Below are 25,830 nucleotides of genomic sequence, written 5' to 3'. Positions count from 1 at the left end.
CATCCAACTTGGAAAGTCCCCATAGCCTATCACAGTATCAACACTGCTTAAAAGTTCAAAGTCTCTTTTGAGACTCATGCAATCTCTTAACTGGAATCCCCTATAAAATAAAAAAAAATAAAATAAAAATAAATTAAAATTTAAAAAGTCAAATACTTCCAGCATACAATGGCACAGGAGATACATCACCATTCCACAAGGGGTAGAAGGAGGAATCATAGTGAGAAAACACTGAACCAAAGCAAGACTTGAAACAAGCCGAGAAAACGCCAAACTCTGCATCTCCATGTCTGATGTCAAGCGTTTTCAGATCTCCAGCTCGTTTCAGCTTTGTTGACTGCAGCACAATTTTCTGTCTTGGGCTGGTTCCACTCCCTGCTATCAGCTCTGCTTGGCAGGCATGCCTCAGCTCTGGCCTCTCCAACATCTTGATGTCTCCAACACAATCCTGCCTTCAACTTCACAGCTTCACACAACGGCTTTTCTGGGCCTCCATGCCCCTGACACACATCTGGCCTCAGCAGCTTGCCTTGGCTGCAGAATGAGGTCCCATGATTCCTTTCATGCACTCTTGACTCTAAAGCCAGAACCACATGGCCAAAGCTGCCAAGATCTGCTGTTTGCTGGGGCTGGAACTTGCCCCACTTGTTCAATTATATGTGTATCAGCTTTCTGTTGTTGGTTTCCTTCAGTGCTTAGGTTTTTCTTTAATATCTTTTCACAAGTTGGAAGCTTAGCTGGCTGGGGCCTTATCCTGAGCTCACCTCACCATTTATTCCCATTAGCATCTGACTTTTCTTTAAACTTTATATTTCCTTGAGCACTAGAATTAGCTCCATTATATTTCCTGGTTCTCCTTTTCTCCTGAAACTGTACGATTTGTATTTTTTCCTTGCTTAACTTGTTCCCTTTCATTATAAATTTGCATAAGAGTGGCCACATAACACTGTAAATACTAGGCTGTCTTTAAATCTCCTCAACCAAAAACTCTTCAATTTAACCTCAGGCAGTTTTTAGGACTAGTTCAAAAGGCAGCCATATTCTTTACCAAAATATAAGAATGGCCTCTAAGACACTTACTAATATGTTCCCCTCTAAAACTTCTGGAACCCCAATGGTTCAAATCACTCTCAAAACTGCCTTTCGTGTTTCTACTCATATAATCCATTAAGTCCTGCTCAATGCATTCAACTGCTTTCCTAATCAAAAAGTCTACATTCTTCCAACAATACCTTGCCTGCCATGGTAATATCTTAGTCCCTGGTACCAATTTCTATCTTATTCACTGTCCTATTGCTGGTCATAAGGATACATTATGACCAAAGCAACTCTTATAGAAGAAAGCATTAAGGCTTGCTTACAGTTTCAGAGACTTAGCCCATTATCGTCATGGCAAGGAGCATGGCGGCACACAGGCAGACATGGTACTGGAGAAGGAGCTGAGAGCTGCTTCTACATGCAGATCTGCAGGCAGCAGGAACAAAGGCACTGGGCCTGTCATGGGCTTTTAAAACCTCAAAGCCCCACCTCTCGAGACATTTCCTCCAACAAGGCTGAACCTACTCCAGTAAGGCCACACCTCCTAATCCTTTTCAAGTAGTGCCACTTACTGATAACTAAGCATCCAAATATATGAACCTATGGGGAACATTCTTATTCAAACCAACACACACACACACACACACACACAACTGAATACACAGCTTCTAGATATTTTCAGGGTTTTCATTTACCCAATTAAACTCATTCATGAGAAAAGGAGAGAGATTTTTTTTTTTAAGATATAAAGAGAAAGAAAAAAAGGAGAACAGAATGGGTGTGCCATTACATTTAAATTGAAATTAAATTAATAAAATAATTGTGACATTAAACAACAGAACATCCACAAACACTCATTCATCATCAGTTAAGATAGTTGGCAAATGATTATCATGGATATGATATGCACAAAACAGAGAAAGAAACAATAAGCAACAGGAGGCAAGATGTCACACATTTTACACTGTAATTTGGCTTGGTTATGCAAATTTTTATTTTGCATTATGGAAACTTGCTTCTCTGGGGTAAACTTAGACTTAGTGGGTTATAATTGGCTCTAGATAAAGAGAGTTTAAAAAAAGATATTAGTATTTTAGTAATTGCAGATGTGATTTAATTTTGAAGAACCAGACTATGCTCTAATGTTTTTTAAAAAATCTATGCTTTCTTAAATTAATTAATAAATTTATTTATTTATTTTTATTTAGAGACAGGGTTTCTCTGTGAAGCTTTGGCTGTCCTGTACTCACTTGGTAGACCAGGCTGGCCTTGAACTCATGGAGATCTGTTTGTCTCTGCCTCCCAGAGGTGTGTGCCACAGTTCCTGACAATTTTTTTTATTCATTGAGACAGGGTTTCTCTATGTAGCCTACCTCTGCCTCCCAAGTTCTGGGATTAAAAGCATCCACCACCAATGTCTGGCCAATATCTATGTATTTTTTATAAAGTGTACTATTTCTAAAAGTATAATAGATAGCCAGGTTGTGGTGGTGCTCCTCTTTAATCCCAGCACTTGAGAGGCAGAAGCAGGCAAATCTCTGTGATGAGTTTGAGGCCAGCCAGGTAAACAAAGCTAGTTCCAGAATAGCCAATACTACAAAGAAACCCTGTCTCAAAAAACCAAAAAATAATTTAAAAAATTAAAATATAGTTGGTATATACCATCATAATGATATACAGCTTTCTGTTAATAAATAATAAATGTTTTCTCAGTGCTAACCAAATAATTAGGTTCTGTGGATCATAATTACCTATACTATTATTTCATGAAAGAATTGGTTCTATAGGATCAGTTACCTCAATGAGTGACAATCATTTTAATATATAAATATACAGCAAAATTGTCTGTTGATGGCTGGGGAACATGGCTGGTGAAGAAACTTATGTAGCCTGTGTAATGGCCTTGGTTTGATCCTCAACACTGAAAATAAGTGATGAGTGGTACCCAGCAGAAATTGTCACTGTTTAAAGAACTATGTTACCCTTTATCTGTGAATGTAAAAACTAAAGTCTTATATAAAGCTCAATTATTATCTTTGACTTGTAACATCAACATCTCCCCATAAACAATTTAGTTCATAAACTATTAGCGCAAAATACTGTGTTACTTGTATACTGACTTCTTGGCTAGCTAGGTAGAGTGTTATCATAGAAACAGGGGCCAAATACTCTCAGTTTCAATTCTACTATTATTTCCTCAGTGAGTCAACTGTAAGCATTTCTCTCAAGCTTCCTGAGCATCAATGCCTTAATCTACAAAAGTGGGAATTTTTGTAGGATCTTAATAAATTTTAAAAAAAGTTTTAAGGTATTTATACAATGGAATACTATCCAGCTACCAAAAACAAGGAAATCTTGATACTTGCAGACAAATGGTTGGAACTAGAAACGATCATCCTTTGTGAGATAACCCAGACCCAGAAACACACACATGGTATATACTCATTTGTAAGTGGATATTAGCCCAACATAGATTTCATCTGAGAGACTCCACCCAGTGGGGGATCAGGACAGATACTAATAAAAGCCAGACTCTGGGCGAAGAACTGCAAGTTGTATGGAAGAGTTGGGAGGTGGAAGGATGGGGGGTTGGTCACTGCCTGGAGCTCTACAAGGAGACCATCAAGGCTGGGGGAGAAGAGGGCTGCACAAACTGATGGAATCTAGACCTCCTGTTCAGATGTAGCTGATGGACAGCTCATTCTCCACTGGGGAAGGGGGGTGGGCAGAGCTGGGCACTGCCTTTGACATGAACTCTGGTGCTTGTGCTTTGATCACTGCCCCTTTGTGGAGAGACCCTGTGGGAACACAGAGGAAGGGTATGCAGGCTATCCACTTGAGACCTAATAGGCTGTGGTTAGATGGTGGGGGAAGAGGACCCCACCTGTCAGAGTTCTAGGGGAGGGGAATAGGGTGGAAGAGGGAGGGAGGTTGGAAACAGGAAGCTAAGAGCAAGGGTGTAACAATTGGGATATAATCTAAATAAATTATAATAAATTAAAATTTAAAAAGAAATTTGTTTTAGGACTCATAAGGCTCAATAAAGTAAATATAAGGAATTTAACATGAAAAGTATTCTTTGTTAAATGGTTGACATGTGGGTGGATAACACTGGTATTTACTCTCCCCTGAACAATTCTAAAAGATGATTCATATCTTGGACAGAAGTCAATACAGTGATTCTTTAGGAAAACAAAATACATATGAAATGAAGTACATTATGGTCTAAAGATATAACCCAATAGTTGGAAACTTGCCCAGCATGTGCAAAGCCCTGGGTTCAATCCTCAGTGCCAGAGAACAATATTTGGGGCCAGATCTTAAAGTTTATACTTGTAATATCAGCACTTGGAAAGTGGTGACAGTAAAAAAAAAAAGGGGGGGGGAGTCCAAGGCCAGAGTGATAAATGAGACCCTGTCTCAAAAAGGCAACTAAGCACATTACAAGCCCCGTATACATCCTGTCTTTGTCCTGAGGCAACTGAAAATCAAAGTGAAGAGATGAAGCAATTCCAATGGGAGACATGGCAGGGATGGAGCTGAAACTTGGAGTTAGTGGGGAAAATAAGAAATCCCAAACAGCAACAAAACCCACCAAATATAAAGGACCAAATCTCCGTAGGTTCCCCTCAAAGCCAATTTTGTTTTTTAAAAAAATTAATGTAATTTTTATTCGTATTTTGAGAATTTTATACCTATATTATGTGTTTTGATTTTTCTGTTCCATCCCCTCCAGCTCCTCCCAGACCCCTCCCCATCTTAGCAGGATGGCATACATGCAGACATGGTGCTGGAGAAGAAGCTGAGAGCTCCACATACAAATACACAGGCAGTAGGAGAAGAGAGACTGAGCCTGGCATGAGCTTTTGAAACTTTAGAGCCTACCCTCTGTGACACACTTCCTCCAAAAAGGCCACATCTACTCCAATGAGGCCACACCTCCTAATCCTTTTAATCCTTTAAAATGGTTTCACTCCCTGATGACTAAGCATTTAAAAATGTGAGCCTATGTGCACCATTCTTATTCAAATCACCATACCCCATCATGTTCTTTTCTCAATTTCATGTATGCTTGAATACACACACACACACACACACACACACACACACACACACACACACAAAGGGAGAGAGAGAGAGAGAGAGAGAGAGAGAGAGAGAGAGAGAGAGAGAGAGGGAGGGAGGGAGGGAGGGAGGGAGGGAGAGGGAGAGAGAACCTATTGAGTCCAAATGAGTCCAATTAGTGCTGCCAGCATGTCTATGGGTGTGGAACATACTCAACCTATCAGGGTCTATACCCCTGAAAAAATCCAATTCACCTCTTCACAGAAACCATTAACTGTCAATAGCTAACCCTAACCCTAACCCTAACCCTAACCCTAACCTAACCCTAACCCTAACCTAACCCTAACCCTAACCTAACCCTAACCCTAACCTAACCCTAACCCTAACCCTAACCCTAACCCTAACCCTAACCCTAACCCCTTTCCCATCCATTTGGAATGTTGACTGCCTTGTATCACGTGCATATCTGGGCCAGGCAACCACAGATGCTGTGAATTACTGAGTGCAACATGCCTTTTGTGTCCAAAAAGCACTGTTTCTCAAGAGTCCTCCCTGATCTCTGGCTCTTACGTTCTTTCTTCCCTGTCCTCTTGCATATTCCCTACCCTGAGAAGAGGATATGTGACATAATGTTTCATATTTGGCTGAGTACTTTGAAGATACTTATTATCTGCATTCAAAGTCAATTTGTAGGTTGAATCTCAGTATTGCAGAATTCTGAGGACCCACTCAAAGAAAGCTGCCCAAATGCTGTCAAGACTCTTCAACTTCTACTCTGCCAAATGTGTGCTAACATAAAGGTTTGAGGTATCTTTAACATAAGCATTGATATCTAGTATGACTACCTCTTAGTTGTTAATTTAGTTAATAAATTTAGTTTTATTTTGCTTAATAAAAAGTGGAAAAGCCTGAGAAGGAAATTGCTAAACAGAGATTTTAGAAGCAGCAAACCAATGTAAGGTCAGAGTCAGCTTATAAACTGGCACTTAGGTCCAGCCATTGTAGAGCACTGCTAAATCCCAGACATTTAATAGAGGCATAGGGGAAGGCATACACTAGATATCTAGGTATGAGGGACCATGCCATAGCATTAAGGGCTATGCTTCAGGACTAACGATAAAACACCTCTAATAGAGTTTTAGCCTAAACCAGACATGATAAAGATGATGTGCTGGCCCTTAGACTGCCTTCCAGATTAAATCTTAATGCTTTTTAAGAAAAAAAAATATATATACTAACATTCAAAATCCCATAATAACCAAGCGAGATTTGTCCTACAAATGTAAGACTATTTTAACATCTCGCAATCAGTTCATGTAACATCTATCTCATTAATAGAATAAAGAACAAAATCATCATGAACATCAGCAAAAATCGACATCTATTGACATCAGCTGGTCAAATAGCTGAAGGAGGGGACCCAGGATTGTGGGGCTCGAGTGATGGCTCCATGGATAAAGGCACTCTCCATCAAGTCTGAGTCCAATCCTTAGGACCACCATGGTAGAAGTAGAGAACCAACTGCTACAAGTCCTCTGAACTCCACAGGCATATATATGCAAGCACACACACACACACACACACACACACACACACACACACACACACACACACGAGCATTCGCAATTAAATAGATAGATGATAGATTAGATGGGTAGGTGATAGATAGATGATAGATAGATAGATAGATAGATAGATAGATAGATAGATAGATGATAGATAGATGATAGATAGATAGATGACAGACAGATGATAGAGACTGACAGACGATAGTAGATAGATAATAATAGATAGATAAATGATAGAGATAGAATAAATGCAACAAATTTTTTAAAAGATTATAAAAGAAAAGAATTTTAATTTCTATTTTGTTTGTTTGTTTGTTTTTCAAGACAAGGTTCCTCTGTGTAGCCATGGCTATCCTGTACTTGCTTTTGTAGACCAGGCTGGCCTTGAACTCACAGAGATTCCCCCAGCCTCTCACTCACTGAGTGCTGGGATTACAAGCATGTGCCACCTCGCCTAGCTTATGAATTCTAATTTCCATTTACAAAAACAAATAAACCAACCTATAGTAAAATTTACATTTAAATGTCCGAAACAAGCTAAGAATATCTGCTCTTACCACTGCTACACAACATAGCACTAGAATACCTCATCAGTTTAAAGTGAGCTCAAGTGCAGGTGCCACTGCACTTGGAAGCCAGAGGAATCTTATTGAATAATAGATAGTTGTGAGGCACTGGATGTGGGTGCTGAAAAATAAACTCAGTTCTTCAACAACAGCAATAAACACTCAAGTGCTGGGCCATGTCTCTATTCTCCCAGGAAGTAATTCAAATGTGGTCTTACAACTGCAGCAACTAGGGGCTCAAATATGTTAAAATTGAACACCTGAAAACGAAGGCTGGAATTTAATGTATCTTCATCTTTTATCTCCATGCCTAGATATCCAGAATATTACTGCATGAGCTATATAGTTTCCACAAAAGAGAAAACAAGTTATAGAAAGTACAAAAGGTGTTGTGATGGCATAGTTTGCCTCAACAAACATTTTTGTGATCCATCTCATACCAAGTCTCTAGCAAATGTCCTTGGGTTCTTTCAAATCAGGGCAGTGTTTCAGCACGTACTCAACCTTGCCTTCCACTTGCAAGTCATTTCAGAGCCGGGCAGTGGTGGTGCTCGCCTTTAATCTCAGCACTCGAGAGGTAGAGGCAGGAGAATCTCTGCGAGTTGGAGGCCAGCCTGGTCTACAAAACAAGTCCAGGACAGCCAAGGCTATTATAGAGAAACCTTGTCTCGAAAAAACAGGAAAACAAAACCAAAACCAAATCCAAACAAAAGTGAAAAAGCGAGTCTGTGATGACTATCACAGGATCTGCTGGAGTACCCACTGACTTGGTATAAAGAATCTAACTTGTCTCTTTCACTCCGTCCACCTTCTGAACGTCCACCAATTTCTTCACTTTCCTGCTCAAAGGTGGGGTCTTCTTTCTACTGCACTCTCAGCTGGGTTGCCACTAACGGTTTTGGTTTTGGTTTCCACTTGCAAATTAAAAATAAAGTTTATCCTTTCAGATCAATAGAGAAGATTTTTTCTTTTTCCTTTTAGGCTTATGCAAGCCAATGGACTGTTGAAAATCAATGAGAGTAAGTCATTGCCTACTGTATACCTTTCAGCATTGAATCGTAAACATTAAATAGGTGAGTGGCCTACCTTTAAACCAGCAATGATTTCTCTTGTATTTTAAGCTCTTTTTATCTTTAAAACTCTTCTACCTACTTTTCTAATAAATCTGCAAAAAAAAATTAGGTCTGTGTTGTGGGTTTTTGCTTATCCAGAACAAGGCCTCACCTTCTGGACAGTGTCTAAGGGTGGAGAGGGAATAACATGCAAGGAGATCTCGCCTGAACAATATGCTGCCAACCGAAGTTAGGAAAATGTCAACAACAACAACAACAACAAAAAGTCCAATAGCTTCCTTAACAAGTAATACAGTTGACTTTTTACATAAACAGAAATTATTCCTGTGAACCCTGGATATCTGGCATATTTTTATTGTCCTACACATAAAAATGGTCTCATTCACATAGGAGGTTAATAATAATTCATTTTACTCATATGATTTACACATCTTATTACCTAACCTTCATAACAAAGACACATGCAATATACTTGTTATTTTATTTTTAATATTCATTTCTCATTTTGAGCAATAATTTAGACATTTATTGGCTCTTCGTAAATTTTAGATCGTGTACCAAATCCCACTCATCTCCCCGTCCCCTCATACCCTCCCTCCACCCTTACAAGCTCCCCTCCAACAGAGAAAAAAAAATCTCTTTGTGGAAGCTGCAGTGTGTCACAGTGTGCCTGATACTATTCCCTTTTGTCCACACTTCTTTGCTTGCAAATGTGCATTGCAATGAGTCATTGGCCCGGTATGAAACCTCTGGCTTCTGCTACTATATCAATACCAAAACCTCACTGGGACTCTTCTTGCATATCTTTTTGTTGCCCTGTGTCATGGATATCCTGTAAATTTGGATCTATAGGACTGGCCTCTTCATACACTCCAGCAGTTCATCAATGGGGTAGATGTTGGGGTGGGCCAAGCCTGGACCTGGGCCTGAGAGGTATCTGAGATAGTCAGCCCACTGGCTCGCCTACACTCATACCCTTGTAGACAGCTCACCTGCAACCCTCACAACCAGGGCCAACTCTACAAGGTACAGTGCTTGCTCTCCTGAGTGCTGCAGCTGGTGAGGGGCAGGGATAGCTCTCCTGCTCCCATGACCCCAGGGCCAGGTCTCCTACCTGCCACAAGTGGCAAGAGAGGAGAGGGAGAAGGGTATCTCTCCCTCATCCATACCACTACAAGGGAGATGCATGGCAGGGCCAGCTCACCCAAGTACTGCAGCTGGCTAGGAGCAGGGTCAGCTCTCCTGCTCTCATACCCATAGGACCAGCTCTCCTGAGATGCACAGGCGAGAAATGGTGGACCAGTTCTACACAGTCCTCAGACATCAACATGTCCCTGGTGGCAGCTCAGACCAGGGATGTCCACCTGGCCCTTTGTGGTAACAGACCCTGCTGCTGGAGAGCCATAGACCAAGATGTGGTCCCTGGTGGCAACACAGGATGGAACCCTACCATGGGCCTAGGTGGCATCAATGGCTACTCACATCAGGCTGTTCATCACTGCCCCCTAGTTCTTCCTCTCTTCATTGTGCCCACACCCTTCTGTTTCTTTCTCTTTCATTTCTCCATCACTTACTTGCTCCTCGTAGTGGTGCCCTGGGTCTCTGAATGTCTGGGGTCATCTCAGGAGTGGCCTCAGGAATGCTATGCCTCACTTGTGCATTATAGCACTGGGCAGGAGTCATCTCAGGCATGGTCTGCCCTCACTCCAGGCCTGCACAGCACTGGACTCATGTCAGGCTAGCTCTCTGTCTAGGCCCCCAAGGCATCAGTCTAGTGGCTGTTTTGAGCTTACTCCTAGCTGTCCCGCCCAAGTGGCTTCTTGCAAGGGTCCTCTATCTTTGGCTCATTCTTAAGAAGGGTGGGGGTGAGGGGTACAGTCCCAGGAGGGGTTCTTCTAGTCTCTGGCTTGCTCCATATCCTGGGACCCCATCCTGGCCTGCCTGGCACTGGACTAGTGGTTGTCTCAGATTAGCTCCCTGTCCAGGGCCGCGGCACTGGTCTGGAAGTCATCCCGGGCTTGCTTTTCTCAGAAAATGTTAGGCTACTAATCATTCAGATGTTTACAGATCAGAATACTGAGCATAAACATAACCTCTCTCCTCTCCGCCACCTACTAACTAACACAGGTGTGACACAGCACCCCCCCCACACACACACACACCTGCAATGCCTCTAGGAGCAGCTTGAACAATTTCAAAATGCACATCATCATAAAAATTCTAAAATAAGTTTCAGTTTGGGTACCTTGTTTATGGGAAGTTTCTACCACTAATGAGAAAGGAAGTATGGCACAAGCAGTGTTGCATCTGTAAAGGAGCTCACCAAGGAGAACTGGCATGACAGAGAATACTGTATACCAGACATGACCTAGAATCAAGGAAGAGAGAAGCAGCTGGGCGTGTCTGTAAGGGGTTATATAGATTACACTCGCTGAAATGAGAAAGGCCCCGCATGACTGTCAGTAGCACTATTACATGGGCTGGATTCCTGGATTGCATAAAAAGGACAAATCAAGCTGAGTGCCAATATTCACCTCTCTCTGCTTCTTCACTGCAGGCAAAATATGGCCGTCCTCTTCAACCTTCTGCTTCTGTGACCTCATGATGGACTCCTTCCCTCAGACCATAAACTGTGAGCCCTTCTTTCCTTAAACTGCTACTTACCAAGAATTTTTCCCAGCTGGGCGTGGTGGCACACGCCTTTAATCCCAGCACTCGGGAGGCAGAGGCAGGCAGATCTCTGTGAGTTCGAGGCCAGCCTGCTCTACAAAGAGGCTAATATGAATAATTTAAATCCTTGTGGTTTTTTTTTTTTCTTTTTCAGGAGAAGAAGTGAAGTAATTTAAAACAATTATTTCAGTTTGCTTTAGTCTTGGCAAACTTGGCAAACTTTTCATACATATCTCATATCATTTATTATTCCTCTTGGGTGCCCTGCGTGTTTGCTAGTCTAGGGTAGCCAAAGATTCCTCCGGTTACAATAACTATGACAGATAAAGAGGAAGATGATTAAAAACTGGCCTCACATAATAAAACCTGAATTTATTTCATGACAAACACTTAAGAAGTGAGAATAAGTCAAAGGGCCTAAGGCATAAAAGTGATTTTTTTAAAAACTGTTCTGAGTTTAGTGAGGAAAATTGTATAACCAACGAGAACAACTGGGGCTAGACGCAACACGGAAACAGTAAGTGCAAGGACAAACGGTCGAGACACTTGCTTTTTGAGAAGACTGAGGAAGTGAGGAGGCAAGAAGGGTTTCTCTGAGGACCTGATCTGATGCTGATGGTAGAATTTTACCTGGTAGAGAGGCGAGACGTCAACAGCAGACAGACAACAAAGGCAGAAGTAGCCAAATTAGCGAAGACGTGACTGAAGCTGGCACAGATGTGGCATACCAGAGTATGAAAGTGGAGCTGGTAAGAAGTTTCCTTAGAAGCTGTGTTTCCCAGAGTTCGGCCATTTTAAAAACAAATTGCACCACTATTTATTTAACATAATATTTAAATGACTCTCTGAAACATAAATGCCTAGTTTAGTTCCCTATTAAGCAATAATATCCATGAAATCACACATCTGAAGTGCTAATTGCGTGGTTTTAATATCCATTAAACAAAAATAAGTAGTATAATTGTACAAATGCTGTCACTAGCAGCACTTACAGTTGTCTCTCGTGGCCCCAGGGGCCAGCACTCTGCTAGCCAGGAAGCCTTGCTTGGCAGCTTTTGTGAACTGTGGAGGAAGGTGGGGGACAGCTCTCTCTTATGAGATCATTTGCTTATAAAACACTGGATTTCTGCCGGAAGCAAGCAGATAGTGATGAAAATGCCAACGTGAGTGACCAGAGAGAAAGATGGCTCAGTCAGGTGAGAAGAAAAAAGGGATCACATGATTGCACAGAGGGAAAAGCACTTAGTCACAGGAGTCTAGCAGGAAAAAAATGAACTCCACCCAGCGGGGAGGAGAGCTGAGAGTTGAATGGAAGACTAGTGGGAGGAAGGGATGGAAGAACCTGGAGGGGTCAGGAGCTCCACAGAAAGATCACAAAAGCCAGCAGATCTGGACCCAGGGCCCCTGCACAACCAAGGACAATGCATGATGCACACAGATACCTAGACCCCTGTTCAGATGTAGCTGATGGACAGCTCATGCTCCACGTGTGTATGGGTGTGGGGGAGAGAGGGGACTGCCTCTGACATGAACTCTGGTGCCTGCGATTTGATCACTGCCATTTGGTGGAGCGGCCTTAGGGGCACACAGAGGAAGAGGAAGCAGCCTACCCTGATGAGACCTAATAGACTGTGATCAGACAGTGGTGGAGGAAGCCCCCCTATCAGAGGTCTGGGGGACGGGACTAGGGCAGAAGAGGGAGGGTAGGTGGTAACTGGAAGATAAGAGCAAGGAGATCACAATCAGGGATGTAATGTTAATAAATTAGAATTAAAAAAATAAATAAACTTACCTTTCACTTCAGCAGTCACACTAGCCACATGTCAGGCACTCAACAGTCACGTGACCAGTGGTTACTGCACAGAACAGAGAAAATATAGGACATGTTCATCACTGCAGAAAATCCCTTCTTTTCCATCTGTTTTTAGTTGTAGTTGCAACCAAAATGTATATATTTAAGATAATATGGTACACTTAAAAATTTATAGAGATTGCATACTAATTCCCACTGTCAAGCTAATTAGCAGAACCACCACCTCATGGTTGCCATGTTTATCGGCTTTGGGAGTACTTAAGAGACTTGCTATCTTTGCAAATCTTAAGTTGTATAATATAGCATTATAATACAGCTATCATGCGGCACATTAGATACCCAAAGGTATTCATGCTGTATTGTTTCATCATTGTTCCTTTGAGCAACAGCTCCTCACCAAACAACACTGTGTTGGACAAATAGGATGTAAGGAACTAGCATTGCCAAACTACACTGCTTTAAGGAGAAGATCCCCCAACTGGAAGAGGCATATTTCACTCAGCATGGAAACTAAACAACAGTGGCCTGATTGAGGGGGAAATACGATTTTCTGTGGCCAGGAAAAGGTGGCAGGAACATTGGATGGTTATCTTGAGCTTGCTCGATTGCGGCGAGATGTAGAACACTGGACAACGAGAAAAATTCCCAGCCTTTCATGCTGCTGCTAGAAACCCATGAAGAAGCTTCCCCCGGATGAAAAGAACAAAACAGAAGAAGGAAGGTCCTAAGTTAGGGCCCTGCCTACTGAAGGCTATGCCTCCAGAACTCCAGATTCCTACCTAGGGCCACCCTACATCCCCGATGAGCCTACCAACCAGCACAGATGTTCATACTGTTCATCATAAGTTAAGATGTCTCTCCTGGACACACCCTTCCTCTGACTATTCCTCTCAGCCTCCAGGATGCACTTTTATACGTCTCTTATTTCCATTTATTGCAACCACATAATCACTTCTTCTGAGCCTGGACTTTCTGTCAGTAAGAACGGAATCATAATATCTGCAGAAAATACTGAATTAGGAGACCGTGCACAGGGAACGCTTAGTAGAAACAGAAAATTACAATAAATATCTGGAACACGTGTCACAGGTGTTTTTGTTTTTGCACAGCTTGCAATGCTGAGGCCCACCAGTGTCCTCATCTGTGGTGACTCAGTTACCCAAAGATCAGAAAATCCCTGAGAGGGACACTGGGATATTTAAGTTTCTTACAAAAATATAAGGTATGGCTCAAAAATGGAAGAAACTTGAATAGAAACTGAACTGTCTCAAAGTCCAGGCATCAGTAAGAACAATGGCTGCTTCAAAACAAAACAAAAACCTCTGAAGTCTTCCTCTCCTAATTTAATGTTGGTTGCTTGGTTGTCACCTGTTGTGTGACATGTTTGACATATCCTGCTCCATCTAGTGCATTAGCAGGGCCCCAGATGGCCTTGAGGCTTTTGTCTCAAGTCAGGAGGTTGAGGAAGAAGCTGGCCATCTTGGAAATTCACCATGGCCCCTGTCCTTATCTGTCTGCCTACCAGGGAGTCTGTCTAACTTTCTCTCTCACTACTGTGCCTGGGTGTTATTTTAGACGGGTCCTGGAAGTGGAACTCAGCGTCTTACCAAGCGAGCCGCCACGTGCTGAAAGTGCTACCACGATCCTTGTGCTAGAGTTTACTTCGCTTTTGGCTAGAGAACTTCTCAGCATATAAGTAGACGTATTCGCTGGAACTTTGAATGTTTTAAGTAAGATGATCTCTCTGAGCACTCACTACACCAATGCACAGAACCAAAAAGGAGGTGTATACAAGTCTAAGACTGCTACTTAAAGATGCTACACAGGACCTGCAAAATCCAAAAGGCGTTTCCCTTAGTTCACTCCAGACAAAGCCACGGGAGTCCCGATTGATATCGAGGAGCCAGACAACTTCACTACTCCCCACTGCTTAATCACTGGGTAGGATTTAAAAATCAAACAAACAAAAACCCCAAAAACCTCAGATTAGAAAACCAGGCAAGTTGCCATCTGCCTTGTTGTCGACATTTACAAGGGAAGCCAGAGGCCCTCCTCCACGTCAGTCTCCCTTGGCACCTCTTTCCATTGTCACAGAGCTTCCCCCAAAGAAACAAAGTGTGAGGGAAAGGAAGGGGAGGAATGTGACAGAGGGCAGGTGGGAAGAAGGAAAGGACAGATAGGACCATGATTGGGTGCTTGGTTACTTACGGTAAGGATGACGGAAAGAGCTAGTGACAGCATTCGGAGACTGAAGTTCTTGTCTATGCCATTTACTCAGAGTGTTTGGAACTGGCGAAGGTTACACAGACTACTGAAGGAAATCTGTTAGGGATCTGAAATGTGGTACTCAATAGGATGCTATCCAACTCTACTTCAGAGAAGAACTTTTTAACTACTGCTCAAGGGCAAGGAGAATTGAGACAACAGTTACTGATAATATCCATCTGTTGGCCAATATTGGCTGAGGATTTAACTCTCTTTAGAAGATGAGAATTTTAAAAAATGTAATTGTAGACAGATCAGACACATTAACTTTAAGCATCAGAAACTATATCTATCTGAAGCAAAAAAAAGGGGGGGGTGGAGGCTATCTATCGATTTCTTCATTAAACCGCCAACAGAGGTCTCAGGAAGGATTGTGGATAATCTCTTCCTCACTGTGTGCTGGATTCACTGGACCCCTCCTTGCACTCTGATGGGAGAAGTCTTTCTTTCATCGATTTTCCCCCGTGCTCTGCACAGGGCAGCTACCCAATGAGCACAGATACCTGGGCACCAATCTACTTCAAACACCTCACTCCCGCCTCTCACTTTCTTCACAAAAGACTTATGCAAAATATACTTTCTTCCCCGTAGGACCTGACCAGTATCAAAGGAGATGATCATCTTACCAATGTGTCAAGACGCCTTCTCACCATTGCTACACGGTCAAGCCTGCCAAGAAAACAGAGGTAGGCAGAGACAAATAGCCTGACTAAATGACTGGGTAGGACCCCCTCAGTCAGGACAGTCTCATTACATGTGGAGAAAACTAATGTTCCCAAACAAATCCCATATGGGCAGGATGATTGTAATTACTAATGTGTCACTGCTTAAAAAGTAATTAGGGTGTTTTCTAGAATAAAAAGTCAAATCCTTTAAAAAAAAAAAAAAGTCCCTTTCTCATCACCAGAACTGAATAAATATCTGTTAGGTGACAAAATAAAGGAGATAATAAGATGTTGGTTTACTGATCATTATGGAAGTTTAGGAGTTTGGGAGTGTCCTTTGCAGTTTTGTTGTTGTGGGCAACTCCCACTCAGTGAATGGGCAGTGGGAGCATAAAGTTAAAAAGTCATTTTTTTCTCAATGACTTTGGTGTTTTACCTTATTTCATAACATACCTACACATGCAGAGAGAGAGAGAGAGAGAGAGAGAGAGAGAGGCAAACAGACAGACAAACCTATCCTCCTCATCCACAGAGACAATACTTGCTTTAAACTGAAAGAACCAAGTGAAGGAGACAGATCCGCCCTTAGGACTATATAACCATTACTCTATTACATTTTTTTCCTTCAAAAATCAAAGGTGAAGATGTGGTCCACTTAGTACAAGGTTTGGTAAGTGAGCTCAGAACTCTGGGTTCAATGTCCAGCACCCTGTGATGCCAGCATCAGGCAGATGGAGGAAGGTGGGTCGGCAGACCATCCCACTAAAATGGCTTTGTGTTCACTGACACATCGTTGAGTTCTAGGCTAAAGTAAAGGCCAGTTGGTGACCTCTGGCCTTTGAGGAAAACATGTATATAGAAGAACCAGAAGGACAACAGGGAAAAGAGACGATGAAAGTGCTTTGCCCCTTTTGCTCTGTTATCGTAAACAGTCAGCATCCTCAACACAGCATCTATGAACCAAGATGCTACTGACCCGCTGTTACCCCCTGTCGCCGCAGAGGGCAGTGGAAGGAGCAAGCAAGCTGCGAAGTGTTCTGTCCAGAAGGGACTGCTTTAGGATTGGTGGCTGTTTTCTTTTTTTTTTTTTTTTTTTTTTTTTTTTTTTGGTTTTTCGAGACAGGGTTTCTCTGTGTAGCCTTGGCTGTCCTGGACTCACTCTGTAGACCAGGCTGGCCTCGAACTCCCAGCGATCCGCCTGCCTCTGCCTCCCGAGTGCTGGGATTAAAGGCGTGTGCCACCACGCCCGGCTCTGGTGGCTGTTTTCTAATACACGGCTGTTGAGGTCTTCTCAGAGAGAGCCAAACTTCAAGAGAGGAGCTTCAGAACAGAGGCTAGTGGCACAGCCCAAGGGTTCAGTCTTCCCAGTGTAAAAGTGGACAGAAAGCTCTGGTGAACCCCTGCAGCCAAAAACACAGAGAGGACGGCAGTGTTGAGCCCGGGAACAACCTTCATTAACGTGAACCAAAGTATGTAGATGAACCAACTGAAAAATTATATAAATATTGACTCAATGGGCTTTCTAGTCTCCAATTAACATCAACTCCTGGCTGCGCACTTCACTTTGGTGTCACTCCGATTTGCTTCTGGCCTCGGGGTATCCAGACCCTGGTGCACACTGGTGCTCAGAGAAATGAAGCTTAACCATGCGGGGGAGTGGAGGGTAGGGTGGAGGGACAGCCTTCTCCAAGATGGTTTTCATTGATGCGGCATTTTTACTCTGGGGAATAAGGGCTATATAAACCCTGGGGAAGTGGGTAGGGGCTTTGGAGTGAATGTACATCACTGGCTGAGGTGCTGGGAATGCTTCCTGTGCATGGAGAGGAATTCCAGGTGCCAGTTGGACATGCCCTTATAAGGAAATAGGAAGTTTTAACTTGAAACCTGGCCACCAGGCTATGTGACTACCTCAAGGGTGGCAGAGGTGGGGCGGTCAAGGCTATATGTCCTGTGCACTGAAGTGTGCACGCCCAGAACAGGGAGGAAGCAGTCCTTGCTCCTGCCACTCTTACGACGAGATTTTTCTGGGGTTTGGACAGGTCTTGACCTCACTCTTGCTTCCCCGTGGCTCACTTACCCACATTTTGGCTCTTAGGAGACATCATCGGAATAGAATTCTGATTACTATAACTGAACACATAGTTTTAAAATACTATATGTAAGGCTCCGGGAAGATCCCAGAAAGGAAGAAGATAGATTATATGAGCCTGAGGACCAGGATGACAGCTGTACAAGAATTTCTTCGAGGGGCTGGAGAGATGGCTCAGAGGTTAAAGGCTCTGACTGGCTGCTCTTCCAGAGGTCCGGAGTTCAATTCCCAGCAACCGTATGGTGGCTCACAATCATCTATAATATGATCTGATGCCCTCTTCTGGCCTGCAGGTGTACAAGCAGGCAGAGCACTGTATACATAATACCAAATAAATAAATCTTTAAAAAAAAAAAATAATTTCTTCTAGATAGGACAGGGATATTGTTCTCAGGAGCTCTCTCAACAATATGGCTGCTTGCACAAAACATGCAAAGACCATACCAGTCAGCATGCAACGTAGATGGAGAAGAATTTCACAAGGCTCTACCCACCCCTACAAGAAGAAGTATATGCAAGCTGACGGCTGCTGTCTTGTGTTTTGAGTTTGTTGGATCATTTGCAGAGACAACACCACAATCCTAAATGATTGGCCCTAAACACATATACATAAGGACAACACTAAGTGAACTCAGTGGATTATATATTGAATATCTCCATCTTTACAGAGAGATAGATTTTAGATATGTAGACATGTATAGATATAAAACAAAAAACAAATATAAAAGAAGAGGCTGTACTTGAGGGAACACAGGAAGAAATAGAGGGGCAAGGGGATAGAAATGATATAAGTACAGTGTCCTCATGTATGAAATACTCATTAAAAATACCTAATGTAGTAAATAAATAGTATAATAAATGTTATATTTAAAGACTATTTGGGATAAATAACAAATGTGATGCAGGTCACAAATATTTTTAGGGATTTATTAATTCTCCTACAAAACAGGCATAGTCTTTAATTGAAGACATGATTTTTGAAAACTCCACAAGGAAAAGCTCCAGGTATGGTAATATACAATTGTAATCCTGCACACAGAAGGCAGAGATGAAAAGGCCATGACTGTGAGGCCAGCCTGGGACATATTTTAAGATCCTGATGAAAGACAAAGATGGGGGGGGGGGGGAAGAAAGAAAAAAAGACAGTAACAATTCATGACACCGTATTTGTGTTTTTAAAAATTAAAATCCAAGCCTAGTGGTACATGTCTGTAATCCCAACACTTGGGAAGTGAAGGCATGGAAATCAGAAGAAATTTCAAGGTCATTCTCAGCTACACAACAAGTTGGAAGCTAGCCTGGGCTCCATTGGACAGCCCCAAAACAGTGACCACAAAAATTAAAGAATTTAAGTTTAATGTGCAGCTCTTACAGATTACCCAGCATAGCGGACCCTCCAGTTTTAACCAACATTACCTGTCAGTGTTAAGGAAGGAAATTTAATTAAGTGATTCATGCATTACACTGGTAAATTATTTAGAATACATCCTGATGGGGTCATTTCTTCTGCTCCAAAATAATCTCAGCAGTGAAGTAGCAGTCACGCTTTATGCCTGATATTTAATCTCACTTTTGTTTGCTTGTTGGGTTTTTTTTTACATGTTTCTGAATTCAGTAGTATGGCACATGTTTGGAATACACAGGGATCCAATTTCAAACTTAACAATATTTAGCTTTATATAACTCCTAGTACCAATAGAGTGTCTTAATGTTTTGAGACTATTCAGCTATATACAATTTTTCTTAGTATTATTACTTTATAGCTGTGATGAAGCAGTCATGGTCAACTAACTGTAAAAAGACTACACTGAGGGAAGAATTAATAAAAACCCAATAAAATGTGAACATGTAAATACTTTTAAACCACTGAATCATAAAGTAAATGCTCGTTCCCATTTTGATATGCCCCACATCAGTCTTTTCATTAAAAAAATATTCTAAATTTACCTATATCTCTAAATCAAGGCAGATGTTTTGTCTTAGAGGGGCTACAAATGGTGTCTGTACAAACTCTAATAAACACTGTATCTGCTGATCTTTTGGGGGGTTAAAACAGCATTACTCTGTGTGGCCTTGGCTCTCCTTGACTTGCTTTGTAGATCAGGCTGATCTCAAACTCACAGTAATCCACCTGCTTCTGCCTCTCTGAGTGTTGAGGTCTGCCTGGCTTTACCTGCTAATCTTTGAGGGGTAGATAAGTTCTGAAATGCTAGGAACATTTGTCTTTGCAAGCAGTGTTCTGTTCCAGCAAGGTTGCAAATTAAATGTTTTAGATTGTTCTACAATTCAAAGAAACTCACCCTGAATCTGTCATGATTTTCTACCCACCCACACCCACTTTATGCCACCATTTCAAGGCACGTCAACCACAGTGGTAAATTCTGGAAGTTTTCAGAATTGAACTCATTTTTGAAATGCAAAGTTATATATGAAAAGGCTTTCAACTTTTTGAAAGTATCATAGTTACCACAGAAATATAAGAGTTAAGTAGAAAGACCAGGCACTAACTTATGACGTGTTCTTGGATCATGTCAATTTTCTAGTGCTCATTGCTTTAGCTGTTAATAGACAGAATTCCTATTCAGTGAAATAGATGAATATACTCATGAGTATAAACACACACACACACACACACACACACACACACACACACACACACTATATGCAGATGCTAAATAAACCATAACATTACAAACTGATCTTTACCAAGGCTCCCAGACAAAAACGAAAGATTTTCATAGTGATAAAATAACTATGAAATAACTTTTAAATCAAAGCAGCTACAACACTAACTGGCCTTGAGGCATGTCAGGAAACACGAGTTAAGAGAAGGGGACAACGTGCCAGAGAAAGGTTTGCGCTCACACTGCAAACCCCGTACTTAATGGGGCACTGGAACTTAGCTCTCTGCCCAATGAAGAGAGGCAGAAGAAGATTCTAGTCCATGACCAGCGTGCAAACTGCTTATGGGCCCAAGACTCCTTCATCAGACTGTACAGATGAGTGAGAAAATAACTGCTATTGGGAACCTCCAATTAGTTATTTCACACCTGGAGCATGGTTAAGATTCTTATCATCTTAGTAAAGCTGGAACCACCAAGAGAGAAAGTAGTAAGCAATGTAAGCATGGGTTATACACATACACAAAAATATAAGCATATATATATATACGTATGTATGTATGTATGTATGTATATATTTCCCAACTCCAAGCATCAAAAAGACCTAAAATACCCCTGTAGCAATGAACACTCAGAAAAGAACTACGGATCATTAAAGAAATGGCCACTTCTAGGACAAGAACAAGAAAAACATAAGATTATCATGGAGCATCCTACAGTACCAAAAGATAGAAAAAGACTTCAAATATCATAGGACAGCCGCATACCTTAGGGGCATAACAAATAACCTGAAGAAGCTCTCCATAAATAAATTAATTGTTTATCTTAGTACCTGAGCTGCTGGTGTTCTGTTCAGGATGTCGTTTCTTGTGTCAAGGTGTTCAAGGCTCTTCCCCCAAATTCTCTTCTATTTATGCTGAGGTCTTTGATCCACTATGGATCTATTTGCATTCTTCTACATGTAGCCATCCAGTTAAACCATCAACATTTGTTGAAGATGCTATCTTTTTTCCATTGTGTGGTTTTGGCTTCGTTGTCAAAAAATCAAGTGTCCATAGGTGTGTGGGTTCATTTCTGGGTCTTCAGTTCTTTCTCACTAATCAACCAGTCTGTTTCCATGCAATGCAGTTTTCATTACTTGGCAGTGCTACTTGAAATCAGGGATGGTGATACCTCCAGAAGTTCTTTTGTTGTTCAGGGTTGTTTTTAGCTACGCAGGTTGTTTATTGTTCCGGGGGTTGTTTGTCTGTGGTTTTTTCATATCAAGTTGAGTATTGTTCTTTCAAGGTTTTTTTTTTTAACTGTGTTGGTATTTTGATGAGGATTGCATTGAATCTGTAGATTGCTTCTGGTAAGATAAGCATTTTTACTGTTAATCCTACCAATCCATGAGCATGAAAGATCTTTCCATCTTCTGATACCTTCTTCAATTTTTTTATTTAAAAACTTGAAGTTCTTGTCATAGAGGTATTTTACTTGCTTAGAATTACATCAATATCTTTTATATTTTTATGGCTACTATGAAGGGTGTTATTTCTCTAATTTCTTTCTCAGCCTATTTATTGTTTGTATATTCATTTTTGTTGTTGTTGTTGTTGTTTTAGTTAACTTTATATCCAGCAACTTTGCTGAAGGTATTTATCAGCTATAAGAGTTCTCTGGTAGAATTTTTGAGTTCACTTATGTACACAATTAAACCATCTGCAAATAGCGATACTGTGACTTCTTCCTTTCCAATTTGTAGCCCCTTGATCTCCTTTAGTTGTCTTATTGCTCTAGCTAGAACTTCAAGTAATATATTGAAAAGATATGAAGAGACTGGGCAACTTTGTCTTGTCTCTGATTTTAATGGAATTGTTTTCAGTTTCTCTCCATTTAATTTGATGCTGGCTATTTGCTTGCTGTATATTGCCTTTATTGTGTTTAAGTGTGCATCGTGTATCCCTGATCTCTCTAAGACTTTTAACATGAAGGTGTGCTGGATTTTGTAAAAGGCCTTTTACGCATCTAATGAGATGGTCTAGTGAAGTTTTATTTCCCTTTCAACTTATTTACATGATTGATTACATTAATGGATGTTTAGATATTGAATCATCCCTGCATACTTGGGAGGAAGCCTACTTGATCTTGGTGAATGATATTTTTATATGTTCTTGTATTTTATTGAGTATTTTTGCACCTATGTTCATAAGAGAAATTGGTCTGAAATGCTCCTTTGTGGTTGAGTCTTTTTGTAGATACCAGGATGACTATGGCCTCATCAAGTGAGTTGGGCAATGTACCTTCTCTTTCTACTTTATGGAATAATTTGAGGAGTATTGGTATTAGCTCTTCTTTTAAAGTCTGCTAGAGTTATTCACTAAAACCAAACCATCAGGCCCTGGGCTTTTTGTTTGTTTGTTTGTTTGTTTGGGAGACTTTTAATGACTGCTTCTATTTCCTTAGGGGTTATTGGTCTATTTAAATTGTTTGCGTGATCTTGACTTAATTTGGTGAGTGGTATCTACAAAGAAACCTCTCCATTTCATTTAAAATTTCTAATTGTGTGGAGTACAGGCTTTTGAAGACATAGTGATTCTTTGGATTTCCTAAGTTTCTGTTCTTACATCTCTCTTTTCATTTCTGATTTTGTTAATTTGGATATTATTTCTCTGCCTTTTAGTTCATTTGGCTAAGAGTTTGTCTATCTTGTTGATTTTCTCAAAGAACCAGCTTTGTTGATTCTTTGAATTTTTCTCTTTGTTTCTAATTTACTGAAATCAGCACTGAGTTTGATTATTTCCTGCCTTCTACTCCTCTTGAGTGTACTTGGTCTTTTGTTTTAAATTGCTAGTATGAGGTCTCTCCAATTTTTTTATGAAGGCACTTAATGCCATGAACACTGCTTTTCATTGTGTCCCATTAGTTTGGGTAGGTTGTGCCTTCATTTTCATTGAATTCTAGAAATTCAATGAATTCCCTTTAATTCCCTTTAATTCTTTTACCTAATGGTCACCAAGTAAAGAACTGTTCGGTTTTCATGAGTTTGTAGGCTTTCCGTTGTTTCTATTGTTTAAGTATAGCTTTAATCCATGGAAACCTGATATATTACAAGAGGTTATTTCAATGTTCTTCTATTAGTTGAGGCTTGCTTTGTGACTAACTATATGGTCAGTTTTGGAGAAGGTTCCATGAGGTTCTGAGAAGGTATATTCTTTTGTGTTTGGGTGAAATGCTCTGTAGTTATTTGTTAGGTCCATTTGCTTCATAATATCTGTTAGTTTCCTTATATCTCTGTTTAGGTCCTGTATTAATAACCTGTTTGTCCATTAGTGAAAGTGGGATGTTGAAGTCTCCTATTATTATTGTATGGGGTTGCATGTATGATTTAAGCTTCAATAATATTTCTTTTATGAATGTGGGTACTCTTGCATTTGGGCCATATATGTTCAAAATTGAGAAGTCAACCTGGTGGGTTTTCCCTTTGTTAAGCATGAAGTGTACTTTCCCATCTCTTTTGACTAATTTTAGTTGAAAATGTATTTTATTGGACATTAGAATTGCTACTCCAGCTTGCTTCTTTGGTCCTTTTGCTAGGAAAACATTTTTCCTGCCCTTTACTCTCAGATAATGCCTCTTCATTGCTGAGGTGTTTTTTTGTTTGTTTGTTTTTGTTTTTTGTTTTTTGTATGCAGTAGAATAGTGAATGCTGTTTTTATATCCATTCTGTTAGCCTATGTCTTTTTATTGGAGAATTGAGCCCACTGATGTCAAGAGATATTAATGACCAATAATTGTTTATCCCTGTTATTTTTATGTTGGAGAGAGAGAGAGGAGGGATTCTCTTGTATTTGCTGTTATGGGGTTCCTTATTTTTGGTGTTTCCTTGGGTGTGGTTAGCCTCCTTGGATTAGAGTTTTCCTTCTGGTATCTTCTGTAGGCCTGGATTTGTGGGTAGACACTGTTTAAATTTGGTTTTGTTGTGAAATGTCTTGTTTTTTCCATGTATGGTGATAAAAAGGGTGTAGTAGTCTAGCCTCACATTTGGGTCTCTTAGGGTCTGCAAGCTATCTGCCCAAGCCATTCTGGCTTTCAAAGTCTCTGTTGAAAAGTCATGTGTAATTCTAATTGGTCTGCCTTTATAAGTTACTTAGTTTTTCCCCCTTGAAGCTTTACTCTTTCTTTGTTCTGTACATTTCGTGTTTGGATTATTATGTGGCAGGAGGATTTTCTTTTCTGGTCCAATTTATTTGGTGTTCTGTGGGCTTCTTGTATGTTTCTAGGCATCTCTTTCTTTAGGTTGGGGAACTTTTCTTCTACGATTTTGTTGAAAACATTTTCTGGGCCTTTGAGCTGGGAGTCTTCTTCAAATCCTATTATTCTTAAGTTTGATCTTGACATAGTGTCCCAGATTTCTTGGATGTTTTGTGTCAGGAACATTTTAGATGTAACATTTTCTTTGACTGATGTATAGATTTCTTCAGTTGTATCTCCTGTGCCTGAGATGCTTTCTTGCATCTCTTGCATTCTATTGTTCATACTTGTATCTGTAGTTCCTGCTCCCTTCCCTGGGCTTTCCATGTCTGAATACTTTCAATTTGTGTGTTTTTTATTGTTTCTATTTTCATTTTTCAGGTCATGAACAATTTTATTCAGTTCCTTCACCTGTTTGATTGCATTTGTCTGTATTTCTTTAAGGTATTTATTTGTTTACTCTTTAAAGGCATCTATCATATTTATAATAGAGGAATTAAGGTCATCTTCATTTGATCCAGCTGCGTTAGGCTATCCAGGACTTTCTATAGTAGACTAGTTGGGCTCTGGTGGGGCCGTATTGCCCTGGCTTTTATTAGTTGTGTTCTTATCCTGGCCTTTAGCCATCAAGTTGTCCCTGGTATTGGCTGAATGTTCCTGATTCTGGCAGGACTCTACAGGGAGGCAGATAGAGCCTTGGGTTGCTTCTCACCTCTATTGGCTGTGTCCTAGGTGGAACACAATGTTTCTGAGGTCCCAAAATCCTCCTTGGGAAGGGAGGCAGGGCCATGAGCATGGTGATGGAGCTTAGAGGATCATATCTCACCTATGTTTGCTGTGCTCTGAGTGGACCTGGCACCAAGGAATTTGCAGGGGAAGAAGTATAATCTTGACATTCCTGGGGCCCAGCAGGCTTCCTCAGGAAGGCAGGCAACGGAGCTCAGGAAAGAGCATGTAGCTGACTGTCTTGCTATTATTATTTAGACAGCTGTTTATATCAGTTCCATATAACCATTCATCATTAAAAGCAGCAAGGGCAGGAACTCAAGCATGGCAGGAACCTGGAGGCGGGAGCTGAAGCAGAGGCCATGGAGGGGTCCTGCCTACTTCCTTGCTCCTACGTTTCATGTTTTGAGAATACAGAATATACAAAGCATAGAAAAA

General features: G+C 41.0%; 1 protein-coding gene across 6 annotated transcripts in view; it reads right to left on the bottom strand.

Moving 5' to 3' along the window:
• The window catches only part of SLC35F1 (solute carrier family 35 member F1), a 487,869-nt gene that overhangs the window by 396,148 nt on the left and 65,891 nt on the right, over positions 1 to 25,830 (bottom strand). For 5 of the 6 annotated variants that reach the window (XM_084777332.1, XM_084777331.1, XM_084777329.1 and 2 more), the window contains one exon: positions 12,773 to 12,836. The exons of the other annotated variant lie outside the window; for it this stretch is intronic. The gene's annotated coding sequence lies outside the window, so the exon portion shown is untranslated. The remainder of the gene's footprint in view (positions 1 to 12,772; positions 12,837 to 25,830) is intronic. 6 annotated transcript variants of the gene reach the window in all.

This window comes from Acomys minous, assembly GCF_964271855.1.
Source record: "Acomys minous genome assembly, chromosome: 3".
In the NCBI taxonomy this organism is placed as follows: Eukaryota; Metazoa; Chordata; class Mammalia; order Rodentia; family Muridae; genus Acomys; species Acomys minous.
This window is presented reverse-complemented; position numbering and strand designations above follow the sequence as displayed.